This window comes from Gavialis gangeticus, unplaced genomic scaffold, assembly GCF_001723915.1.
Source record: "Gavialis gangeticus isolate Ggan-Ray unplaced genomic scaffold, GavGan_comp1, whole genome shotgun sequence".
Classification (NCBI taxonomy): Eukaryota; Metazoa; Chordata; order Crocodylia; family Gavialidae; genus Gavialis; species Gavialis gangeticus.
In genome coordinates this window covers 6,633,786-6,646,659 of record NW_017729016.1, presented here as the reverse complement: position 1 = coordinate 6,646,659, position 12,874 = coordinate 6,633,786, and the positions used below count along the sequence as shown (strand labels likewise).

Here is a 12,874-nt window from a genome sequence, read left to right as displayed (position 1 = left end):
GGCTCCTACCCTGGGGGTTTTTAAGAAGAGGTTAGATGAACACCTTGCTGGGGTCGTTTGACCCCAGTGCTCTTTCCTGCCATGGCAGGGGGTCGGACTAGATGATCTTCTCAGGTCCCTTCTGACCCTAGAAACTATGAAACTATGAATCTCTGCTGTCGCTACAGAAGTCACCTCCATTGCTCTGCATCACACCTCTTCCCTCCCAAGCACATTGTGGTCCCTGGGGGGACTCCCCGCCGTGCTCGGCCCTTTGTGCTGAGAGCTGCCCGGGACCCGCAGGACATGAGGCAGAGCGTGTGCAAGCGTCCCTGCAGCTGGGGAAAGCCAACAAGCAAACCTCCTCTCCCCACGCCTCCAAGGCTCGGCTTCCAGCCGCCTCCGGGGGACGGCAGGGTCCCACTCGCTCTCCGCGCCCCGAGGAGTCCTCCAGACAACTGGGGCTCTTACCCCGATCCACAACGCAGAGGTGGACATGGACCGTGACCGAGGGCCGCCCCTGACTTCCTGGCTCCGCACCACCAGCCCCCTCGTCTCGGGGCTGCACCAGGGACACGAGGGTACAACCCACGGTCCTCCGCTGAGCTAGCAGCCCGGGCCATTGCAAACAGCGCCCGGGCCACGCTACACTACGTGAAAGGCCCTTGCAAGGTTGGGGAGGTGGGAAGGACACCCCTGTTCCCCTCTGCACTCCTTGGAGTGGCCAAGCGCCAGCTCAGGGCAGGTGATACCAGGCTGTGTCCCACCATGAAAATAATCATGGGAAAACCGCAGGGCTGTCCCCACCCTGCCCATCTCGGCTGAAGAGGCCCTCTTTTATTCTCCGCCAGGAAAAGGAGCAGGGACTGGAGCATTTCAAGTACAGCAGCAGGTTAAAGGAATAAAAGGGGCTTTGTTCCTTTGTCCCCTTTATGCCTTTGGCTGCATTTCCTCTGACATCTACCGCTCTAATTGAGGCGCGCATCACACGACGGTCCGGGCTGTGGAGGATGGATGCATGCAAAGGTTCTGGCTCCCATCCCATTGCCCTCCTCCGCGGGCACTGGGATGCCCCCTGGCTCTCAGGTGGGCACCGAGCCGTGGGTTGGCTTCTCTTACCTGTTTCTCTTCACTCCTGAAGTCTCTGGTTATGTTGTCCTGGGCATGGTGTGACAACTCTTCCATTACCTGCAACAAAGCATGACACTGGCTCAGGCAGCTGCCCCGACCCATCAGAGATCGGCCGTAGCAGGGACGACGCCAGCCCCGATTGCTGACTGTCCTGCGGGAGACGAGCAGAGCATGACTGGGAAGCCCCTTCCCTCCCTGGCAGCTTAGCCACGGTCTCGGGTGCTCTGGAAAGGGCAAAGAGGGTCTATCCCGGCGCCAGCAGGCACCTGCCCCTTCCCCTCCGGCCAGCCAGGCAACGAGGGAACACAGCAGCAGGGCTGCAATGCAGCATCCTGTTTCCTAGGGGCTGAGCAGCCCATCTCAGCCCGCATGGCACCGGCTGCGGGCTCACATCAAGCCTGGGGGTTTCCTGTGCTGATAGAGCTGCATGAGTGCAAATCCGGAGATAGGCACTTCTTCAGCTAGAGGAGCCTGGCCGAGCCTCCACGGGGCTGCCCAGGCCTCTTTCCAGACCCACCTGTGCTCTGGGGCTGGATGCAGCGCATTGCACCCACCCCCTGTTCTGAGGATGGGGGACAAAGAGCTGCCAGGCCCTTGCATCCTCCACCTGGCAGGCCAACGGGACAGATTTCCCCAAAGTCTGCACCCCGGGGAGCACTGGGAAGCCGGCTGGGTTCACACTTACTCTCACGAGTGGCACTTGGGGTGGGAGGTTTCCTTTCACGGGTGCGGTGCTTTAAATCCCAGTGTCATATGCTGCAACAGAGAAAAGCAGGATTATGAGCGTGCCCCGCAGGCAGCCTGGGAGAGGGACAGTGGGTTTGTCTCCCTCGTTTACCCTGTGTGCCACGACGAAGCCACGCAGGCTGCAAGACAGGATGCAGCCAGTCCCCCCACCTCACCCTTCCCCCCAGGTGCTCAAGACCCTGCACACAGGTGACGTCTTCCCTGGACAGCACCTGAGTCGCAGGACTCCCCTTGAGGGTGCAGCAATCTCCTTGCCACAACATGCAACGAATGCTCCCCTCTGCCCCCAGCTGCGGTGGGTCCCTCAGGAGCCCCCAAAGCCACGGGACACTCAGCTGCGAGAGCAGCACAGCACCGAGGGGGCAGGCAGACCCCGGTATTCAGGCCTTGGCCCTGGAGAGACACCAGGTGAGGGCAGTTTGCCCTCGCACGCTGGGCTTCGCTTTCGACCCCGAAGGCAAGGATTGAGCTGCATGGCTGGGTGTGCACCGGCTGTGCACGAAGGTCCAGGAGGGTGTAGCACAATCTCAGGACCAGGCATTTCTCCTGCTGAGAGGGAGAAGCCAGGTGAGAACCCAGGGAAGTTCCCTGTGCACACAGCAGACCAGGCTACGGGGAACTTCTCCGGGAGAAATGGGGGTTGCAACCTGGATGAATCCCAACAAAGTGCTGTAGGGCACAATCCAGCCCGTGCCAGGGAGACGGTCAGAGGAGACCTCCCAGCCATCCCAACTGCCCCCGCACACTTCTAGAGAGCAAGGGGGTCCCACATCCCTGAGCACGGTGCACAGAGGATTAACCAAAGACAGAGAAAGCAACATCGGGATGTTATGAAAACTTACATCGAGTTAATTACTGATAATAATGCATTTCCCCCAATCGGGGCCTCTAGCACAACTTCTGCTGAGGACAGCAAAGCAAAATGCTTTGTTTCTGAGTGTTTTTTAAAAGGAAGATGCCTCATTTATCTTAGCATGACACCCAACGCCAGCAATACAGTTGCTGGGTCCAGCCTGCAGTCACCCCCCATGTCTTTGCATTCGTACACCAAGGAAATTCAATTATCTGGCAGAACACGTCCCGAAGGCATTTCCATAATTGCAAACATAAGTATGAAATCTGCCGCTAATTATTAAGAAACACCAAGAGGGGAGACGGAAGGACAGAGCTGCGGCGCGGTGGGTGGAAAGCTCGTGCGGGGGGTGGCACTTTTCACTACAATGCCAGGGGCAAGACGCACATCCGGGAACCAGGGCGCACCAGCAGCGGCTGCTGCACAACCCCATGACCGCAACACACGTGGAGAGTGAGGCCACCCATGCAAAGGCCAAGGAGCTGCCAGAGGAAGAGGGCAGAGAAGAAGGAATCAAGAGGGGCTTCTCTGGCCTGCAAATGACCCCGGAGCAGAACAGACCCTGCAGCCAAGGCTCTCTGACCCCCTGAGGTCTACCCACTGCTCTGCCACTGACTCACCAGAGAGCCCTGGGCAAGTCCCTTCTCCTCTCTGCTTCTCCGCCCACATTCCCGACTTGGCTCCCAGGGACGTGATGGTGTGGGCAGCCCCTTGCAGCTCTGGGATAAAAGGTGTTTTCTGCAGTGAGTGCCGAGCCACCGGGACTGACTGCTGTTGTATCGGCGCCAGGTCCCGTGCTATAGTGACACACCGTTTGCAGGAGAATCTGAGCTGTGCGTGTCCCCCGAGGGGAAGCCCCGAACGAGGGGACAGCTCGGGAAGCGCCAAGACCTACCGCACCTCTGTTAGTCCCCTGCCTCCCTAATTACCTCTGGAACAATGCGGCGCGGCGAGGAGAGCCGGGTGTTTGGTGCTGGCACTGACATCGCTGATACTTACCCTGCAATAAAAGCAATTACGCTGAATATAGGTCACGAGCGAGTCGTGCTGAATATTTAGCAGCTTGAAGCAGTCAATAGGCGCGTACAAAATGAATCGGTTTCTCCGTCTCCTCTGTTTAATTCCCCCTCCCCAAAGCGCCAGGCTGCGACTGCAGCGGGGGCAGAGGCCCTTGTTACAGCACACGCCGGGCTCCCACACGCCAAAACCAGAGGGCGATGCTGGCCAGGTGGGAAGGACCCGGCCAGCCTGCAGCCACGCGCCTCAGCACGGGCCGAAGTCAGAGTGGAAACAAGCACCTACAAAAAAGGGATGGTTCCCAAATCCAGGGCACGCGGCCCCATCGCTTGGAGCCCAATGGGGGCTGCTGACGGCCAGCATCTGGTCGGGTCCAGCTCACTCCACAGGATTTCCAGCTCCTGTTTTCTTTCATCTTCCTCTCCATGCCAGCACAACAATTGCCTCTTCCCTTGAAGAAGGCTCCAAACAGCTGTGAAGACGTGCAGATAAAACTCAAACATGACCCATTCGTTCCTTGTCTACACTGCATGCTCCAAAGGAAGTACTCGTTCGGGACCTACCTGCAGAGTGGGCATAAATCTTATCTTGGACCCCATAAAAGTAGACAGCAGAACTGCAGACCTTACAGATGACATTCAAGGCTTATTTAAATAGCCAAACATATCAAATATGTGGAAATCGGGCTATTTTTAAAGAAAGCAACACTGGATTTTCCTTTTTCTGCCTGTCCTGTCCCAAGTTCAGGTTTCGGTTTTGCCTCGCCTAGCTGAGGCCATCTGGAGAGCTATGAGTGCAAGTCTCTGCTCTTCTTTTGATAACGCACATTTGGCTAATTTTTCCAATGCAAGAGAAAAAGCCCACGCTGGGCAAGGAAACAGCATTTCAGCTCCTCTTTGGATTGCCTTCATCTCGCAAGAGGACCAGACACAGAGGGGTGACAGCAGAGATGCAATTCTTCAAGGCTCAAGGCGGTGGGAAGTGGGCCAACGGGGAACAGGGATGGTCGGCCATCCCTTGATGCAAGGACAGGCTTCCAGTAAACAAGCAAGTCCTCGGGGAGTCTGCAGACCGCAGAGGAGGCCTGCCCAAGATCTGCATGTTCAATGGCAGATGTGGCAGATCGTCCCAGGAGGAAGAGTAAATCCTGGTGCTTTCCCTTTGTCTCTCTGACCTAATCGATTAGCCTCCATGGCGAGGGGAGCTTCATCTCCATGATCAATGCCTCGTCCTACATCGTGGGGACAGTTCAGTGCTCGAGTTTCGGATGTTAACGTCACTTTTCTTCAGATGGGTCTTCCAGGCGTCATCGCATCTCTTTTGCCCACCTCTGCAGTGGTGCCCATTGGTGAGCTGGGAGTATAGGACCTGTTTTCGTAGTCAGGTGTCAGGCATCATAGAATCAGAAAATTCAGGTTGAAGGGATCTCAGGAGGTCACATCCAGTCCAACCCCCTGCTCCAAGCAGCCCCAGCCCCAGCCCCATCATCCCAGCTAAGGCTTTGTCTAGCCGGGTCTTCAAAACCTCCAAGGATGGAGACTCCCCCACCACCTCTCTGTGGAGCCTGTCCCAGTGCTTCACCACCCTCCTTGTAAAGTTTTTCCTAATATTCAGCCTCAACTTCTCTTGCTGCAACTTGGGCCCATTGCTCCTTGTCCTGTCATCTGCCCCCACTGAGACCAGTCCAGCTCCATCCTCTTTTAGACAGGTAGTTGAAGGATGCTATTCAATCCCTTCTCAGTCTCCTCTTCTCCAGACTATAAGAGAAAAGTCCGGGGAACTCTCTTCTGGCATCCTTATGAAATGTCCTATCCAACAAAGTGAATGCTACCTCAACATGCCTTTGAAGATGACCGATTTGGCTTGAGCCCGAATCCTGGCACTTGTTCTTCTGTCCTTCCAGTTGATTTGGAGGATTTTCTGAAGACGTCGTTCCAAAGCTTTCAGGAGTTTCCAACATGTAGTCCAAGTTTCACCCTTCGGCAACAAGGTAGGGATGCCAACAGACTGGTGGATGAGAAGTTGGACTGGGGTCATGATATCAAGCTCAAAGAAATGATTTTGGAGACATCCAAAGGCAGCACTAGCAGATTTTATCTAGTATTGAATAACATTGTTTAAGTTTACTTTTTGGGAAAGGTGGCTATCCAGGTGGGGGAAATGCTCCGCACTCTCCAAGGACTGCCTTGTCAACTGCAGTGCGTGGAGGAGCAGCAGGTTGGTGTGGTAAAGGATCCTGGTTTCTGCGATGTTGACAGCCAGACCAAGCATGTCATGCACGTCACAGAAGCAGAAGCGATTTGGAGCTCTTCAACCTCTCCGTTTGCTATGGGAAGATTCACGCGGCACCACAGAAACAAGCACAACTCAAGGAGCTGGCTGCGCACCCCCAGCTCACCCATCCCTTAGCCCCAGGCAAGGCTCTGCCCTGGATGAGGCCCCGGACGCAGTACCGGCAGGAGCTCCGATTCACCACACCAACAGCACAGGGCAACACCAGCCAGCTTAGCCAACACCTGCCACCCACAAAGTCACCCGGAGCCTGGCTGCAGACTTCAAGTTAGGAATTTGGCCACTGAGCCAGGATAGGACCCTACGCACAAGAATAACTACCCTTTACAGCGGTTTATCATCGCAGTTAAGGCACAGAAGAGTGGCCTGTCCAGAAAAGCAGCAGGATGCTGATACTAGAGCCCCTCCTGGGTAGGAAGCGAGGCCTCTGACTAGTTTGGGCAGCAGATTTGCTCGGCACAGAGAGGAGCTCTGGGGTCACCTGCGGCATGTACCGAACGGAGGGGAGAGGCGCGAGAGATCGAGGGCCAGGTCTGAAATTGGGAAACAGCTGCTGCGCCTGGTCTCTGGAGACACGACCTTGGGCTCAGTTTCCCTGCAATGGGCAGCAGGTCCTCTTCTATGATAAATGGGGAAAGCGCTTGCCTGGGTACTCCGTACTGCAGAGATTCACAGCTCTGCTGCAGGGAGGCCGGCACGACCTCCTTTCCTTTACCCCCCAGGCAGCACCCAGGGTGACTGGCTGCCCTCCCACAAGCATCTCTTCTCCCACCCCGCAAAGGCAGAGCTCCCCAGCAGCTGCACCAGGCCAAGGGAAGGGCAGGAATAAAAGCGGCGCGACATGAAAGCCACCGACGCGACGGAGCGGAGGGCTTGGAAGAAAGCCCATGTTTGGAGGTTCCTGAAGAGAAAGCAGCTTCTGCGTGACAGCACTTTGGCAAAAAGTTGCATTATTTCAATACAACAGTTTTTTCAGTCAATGTAAATAATTATTAACGCAAATCCAATTAAAAACAGGAATGCTCCCAATAGGGCTGCAGAAGCATCTGAACCGTCAGAGGAGCCGTTCCCAGCGGGCGCGCCGGCAGCCCGTCCGCAAGGTGGAGGACAAGGAGCTGGTCAACCTGTGCCTGGAGTTGCCCCGATTTCACCCTCCTGAATTTATTATGCTCGTTACTCTTCAATTTGGGGCAGAAGCTGGTGCTTCAGGGGGGTGCAGGCAGTAGCAGGAGGGGGCAGGAAGAATTCTGGGTCCGCAGTGGGGCACGCTGCCCTCCTTCAATGCAGACCCTGGCCAGACTACCAGAGACCCAGTCCAGAGCTCCGACCCGAATGGAGTCTCCCCCAGGACACCCGTGGGAAAGGCAGCGAGGCCTAGTGGACTGTGCGGCACTGGTAGTTAGGGGAATCACAACTCGCGGTAGAGGTAATCTCTGTTATTAGACCAACTAGATTTTTGCAAAAAAAAATAAATAAATAATTGCAAGCTTTTGGGCACAAGCACCCTTCTTCAGGCATTGGAGAAAAGCTTGTAAACAACTGTGATACCTGGTAGTGAGGGGGACACAGTTTGCTGTGTCAGCCTGCACCTTCTAGACTAACTAAAGTAGATCGATCTATATATCTACATATCTCTATCTACTTTCGTTAGTCAGGGTCCTCCCGCTCCCGCCTGGGGTGCCTGCCTTGCTCTACCCCACATCACTAACCCACCCCATGTTGCAGCACTGAGCATTGCAAAAGGGGCCGGTGCTGCTGGGTCCTTTCCCCCCAGCACGGGGCACGATGGAGCCACTCATGACCTTGGTAACATCACGGTCCCCAATTTGTCCAAAAACCCTAATGTCACCCAGGCAACCCATAACCCACCACCGTGACGTACACCCTGCCAGGGTCCCCAGGGCACACAGCCCCCAGGGAGTTAGTAACTTTCCCAAGCACCCTCCCCACAAGTGATCCTGCCCTGTCAGGTGCCCATAAATCCCAACCCTGCTCCCTGGCTCTCCAGAGCTGCGTGCAGCTGGCTCTAGTCCCTGGCACTGCGGGATGGGGGGAACTGCGTGCATCTCGCCAGCCAGCTCCCAGGACTTGCTTAATAGGGAGCCTGGGTGCCTTACATCTGCAAACAGCAGCACGGATTGGCTGCCCTCCCCAGGAGGCGAGATAATAAGGAAGGCAGCCAATGAGCTGTGGATGAGCTGGCACACTTGGATTTTTCTCCTGCAGACAGGTTTGAAAACCCTCAGACTTGGCCTGACCTCAAGGTGTGATGCAGCGTGGCCCCCATATACTGGTCTGTTACCTACTTGCCTCTTCTGGCCTCATTTCCAGTCTGCTTCCAACTCTTTCTGTCCTCTGCTCCTGCTCTGTGGGTTTCAGGAACACAGGTTGCTTCCCTTCTGATCCCCTTACTCTCCAGGAGCCACACTAATCTCCCCGTCCTTCCCAGATCTCTGTGGCTGTGAGCACACCCAGCTGTCCTGCCCACAAGTCGAGCCCACAACACTCAGCATGAGGGACTGTGAGTCCTGCACCATGCTCCCCTTAACCACGCTGAGCATGTATAATTGCAGGACTCCCTGCCCAAATACATGTGAACCGCAATTTAGCTGCACCTCTTGGGGAGGAAGCAATGCTCCCCAAGCACCTAAAGCCAGACCACACTAGGAGCAGCACAGACTGCGGGATGTGGGAGTGGATTTTCTTCTTCCTGGAAGGTAAGGAGATATGTTTTGGGGACACAGCCAGCAAGCCATGTGGCCTCTAGAGCAGGCTCAATCAGCCCCTGGACAGAATTGTGAGTAACTTACACGAAATGTAGCAGGGAACTTAGAATCAAGTGTTTTAGTCACCTTTCAAAAGGCTACCAAGACATTTCTGTTTGTTCTGGGATTTTCTTTCAATACTTCTCTGACTTGTACCTATCCTCGAGCCTGCCCACTCTACCCAATAAAGCTATCCGTTAGCCAGCCTGGTTGCACATGCTTGAGAGGGTTTGGGCATGCCTTCTTGCTCCCTTTGCTCAACTGACTAAGGGAGGCTACTTTCTATGCTTCAGGCTAACAGAAGCACTCCGAATTCCCAATATCTACAGGGCCGGGTGGCATAGAGCCCAGACAAAGACCTGACTCTGGGTGGTGGCAATGGTACCCCAGGCTTGCAGGTGTGCTCCAGGAAGGCAGTTGGTCAGAAGTTGGTGCCCCAGGGGAGGCGTCCAAAGCCTGTTTTTTGGTAGGGCGCAGTGAGGCAGGTGTCTCAGCACAGGAGTGCCCCCTACTGGCCCACCACAAGGCGGGACAACCACATCGATCAGTGTTTAGGAGCGGAGGACCGAGCTAGCTACCTGTCCAGAGCTGGTAAGGAAGAGTGAAGGGAAAGGGAGCTGTGAGCATTCTTTTTAGGTGCTGCCCTCCCTCCTTTAAGAAAGCAAAAAAACAGACATTAAAACATGCAAATATTCTGTAAGTAACCTGTTGACAAGACAAACTCGTGCAGAGCATGTCTGCACCTCCTGGCTAGCAATACATGCTTGATCATTACACACCACAGGAACGCCTCAAACACACAAATGTCCAAAGCTGTTTTATTAAGAAAAAACAGATGCAGTCCTGCTTAGCCCAACATTGACACACTCGCTGAGTAATGGCATATTTGCTGTTGGGGAGTCCTGAGACTACCACAACCAGAAAACCTCAAACCAAACCCACCCCCGGAAAAGCCCTCATGCTGGCTGGCAGAGATGGCTGCAGTGCTGTGATCCCACAAACATCAGGTGTGGTCAGGTGTGTGGTAATGGTTATTCGAAAGATGCATTTGCAAACTCAAAGCACCATGGTTTCCTTTTAAAATTGCATTTGGATTGAAAACAGCCGAGTGAAGCTTAAAGAAACCAATGGAAAAACCCAAAGAGGAATTTCAGACTCATTTCAAGACAGACCTGGGCATTTCCCCACTCTATCCTTCCTAGTTTGTGCTGAAGAGGTTACAACCAAAAACAGTGAAGTCCTGAACCACAATCCCTAGATGACAGAGAGGGATTTATTTAGGATAAGACATAATTATCTCTCTGCCACCACTCTTTTTTTCTATCCCCCCCCCAACATATTTCCCATTTCCATGCCACGCTTAAAACAACGCCGAGTGTTTTCATTTCCAGCTCGGAGTATTTCATTTTCTCAGCCGCTCTTTTGTATAAAAAGCTCTCTGCTTTCATCAGCATAATAATAATAATGAAAAAAAAAATTCAAGTTCTTTATGAGAATGTCCTTAAAAAGCCTAGGCATTTTGGAGAGATGCCAAAGTGCTTAGGAAGATGCACTTGCTCTCTGTTGTGAATCTAAAAGCTTTCAGTACAGCATCCTAACTCATTCAGTCCGTGCTTGGGTCTCTGCTTGCAGAAAATTGACGGAGGCTGCTGGGTGAAAGCTAAAAACGTCAAATACATTTTAAAACATCTTTATTTATTTTTCCCATGAAAATATCAAGATGGGGCTCCTCTGGTAACAGCATTAAAAAAAAAAGGCATCCAACAAACACACCCAAACCCAGACAGAGCCGCACAGAGAACACCCACCTTAGCTAACCTGGCATCTTTCGGACACATCTAACATGGCATCTCTGCTCCTAAAAACCTAAAAACACGAACTGTCAAGGGCACCAGCTGAATTTGAAGCAAAAACCTGAGTCTTAGAAGGAAGAAGCCTCTCGCACACATGCCCGCGCCTGGCTGTACAACTGGGAATGCCGAAATACAAAGGAAGAACGCGTACAATTCTTGCATGGCCTTCCTTTTACCAATCAACAATCAGCAAGCATGACAAATAATTGTTTGCAGCTGTCATTAGCTGAAAACAAGGCAAATCTGCATATGCTTAATCTTAATTAGGGAGACTTGGCAAGGAGCCCTTGCTCGTTGCTACCAAACAACCATTTCGCTCACAAAAGGGCGACAAAAGACCAGACACACACACACACACACACACACAAAATGTTGATGGAAAAAACGAACTGGCTGCAAATGACTAATCCTGCCCCAGCCCACCCCCCTCCCCACTGCCACAAAAATACGGGAGGTTATCGCCAGGGGAAGAGCCCATGCCAGCACAAATGCCCAAGTGTCGTCTGGAGCTCCCCTTCCTGCCTGCTCTCTGTCTCCCTGCTCCTTTGTGCTGCATCTCCCTGTCAGAGCCTGGCCCAGATGCAATGCGCAAGAGTGGAGTTGATATAAATTAAAGCAGAGGAATTTTGCCATCGAATGCATCGTTGCTAATTATTCAACTCTCGTTTACCTCCCAAATGAGCAGGCATTGATCGACTTCGCAGAGGCATTTCCATTCAAAGACGAAGAGAGGAAGTTTGGAGGAATAAAAAGGGAGTATGAAACTGAGGACAAACTGGGCTTGCATCAGCAGCCCTGGCACGGGTTGCGGTGCTGGATTATGACTTAGAATTTATGAGAGGACTCCGTACTGCAAGAGGGAAGGAAACCAGGTCACAGACTCCGCAGTCAATGCTCTGAACTACACCCTGCAAGATATATGCAGCCCGTTGTGACTGGCAGTGACGTCACCCGGCTCACAGTGGAAACCTGCACCACGCCAGGGCAGATTCTCCTCGACTATTTTTCCCCCCACTGAAAAAATAACAAAAACCAAAACCAGCCGCTCAAACCCAAACAAGCCCTCGGACGTCTCCAAGAACCCCGTTTTCCAAGCTGTGCCTCTCCGCTCCTCCAAAACTCTTCCATCGCCTCCTGCATCCAAGCACGCCCGGCGCGACCCAGTGAGACGTTATTTAGTTGTTATACGGGCTCTGAATAAAAGCTGTGATGGGTTTGGAAGACTGCCATTTCTCTACCCACTGCAGAGCTGGGACTGTCTACAACATACACACACCCCTCAGTTCAGACGGTGCCAATTCACACACTTCATATCAACGCGCCGGACAATTTATGAACGCACAAGGGGGGGAAAACACCCCCAAAGCAGCAGCATGAACACACATGCAAAAATCGAGTCCCACATCAGGGCAACATGCCTTACCTGCAAGCCTGTAGGCTGAAGAATGAATGCGAGCATCTGATAGCTACAGCCTTTTGCATCCTGGTACACACAACGTGCTCAAGGAAGGAGAAACTTGTCATGGCGGAAGGAAGCAAACAGTTGAGGCGGATTTAAAATGTCGGCGCGCAGTGCCAGGGAAAGAAAAAAAAAAGAAGTAGGGTTGGATTAGAAATGTGAAAATATTTGCCTTACCAAAACAATTTTCCTTCCATCTAAAAAAAATTTCCACGAGCAACTCGGCAGGAAAATCTACTTGAAATAAATACCAACAAAATCTGAACCCAAGTGGAGTTGCCACAGCCTGCAGAGAGCATTGGAAAGGTATTTTGTAGGTGCAGCCAAACAGAAATAACTAACATTTTTCAGAAACGGCAGAGAGCCACAAGGAAAGCTCTTTTGCCACTGGAACGGTGGGATTCAAAACCGTTAGAAATTCAGATTTTAACATTTGTTTTTTCTAAAATTTAGCTGATGAAAAGAAGTTGCCGAGATTGAATTCAAAGGCAAATAGTTTGGGGTTAGGTTGTGTTGTGCTAGAATAAAAATGATACCCAATGTGATTTAACCTCTGAGAAGGGACTGTCACCAAAGTACAGTAATAACGCGTGAGTAGTGCAGGAGTTTTGGTCAAATATTTAGCAGAAAGGGGCACTTAATTTTGGACAATAAGGCTGTTATTTTATGACCTTGCATAAAAATAACCAGGGGGCTTTTTAAAGTGAAAAATAACTGTTACCATTTGCAATGCTCACCATGATGGTTATCAATTTACAGCATATTTTATGTGGACGGG

The 12,874-nt window shown here is 52.6% G+C and overlaps 1 long non-coding RNA gene across 1 annotated transcript; it reads right to left on the bottom strand.

Annotated features, from left to right (window-relative positions):
• Positions 1–1,066: 1,066 nt before the first annotated feature.
• On the bottom strand, positions 1,067–12,204 carry LOC109294567. Its single transcript, XR_002096568.1, has 3 exons — positions 12,061–12,204; positions 1,796–1,866; positions 1,067–1,167 (listed from the first exon to the last, which is right to left on the bottom strand). It is a non-coding gene; the product is annotated as an uncharacterized LOC109294567 (long non-coding RNA).
• Positions 12,205–12,874: the final 670 nt, after the last annotated feature.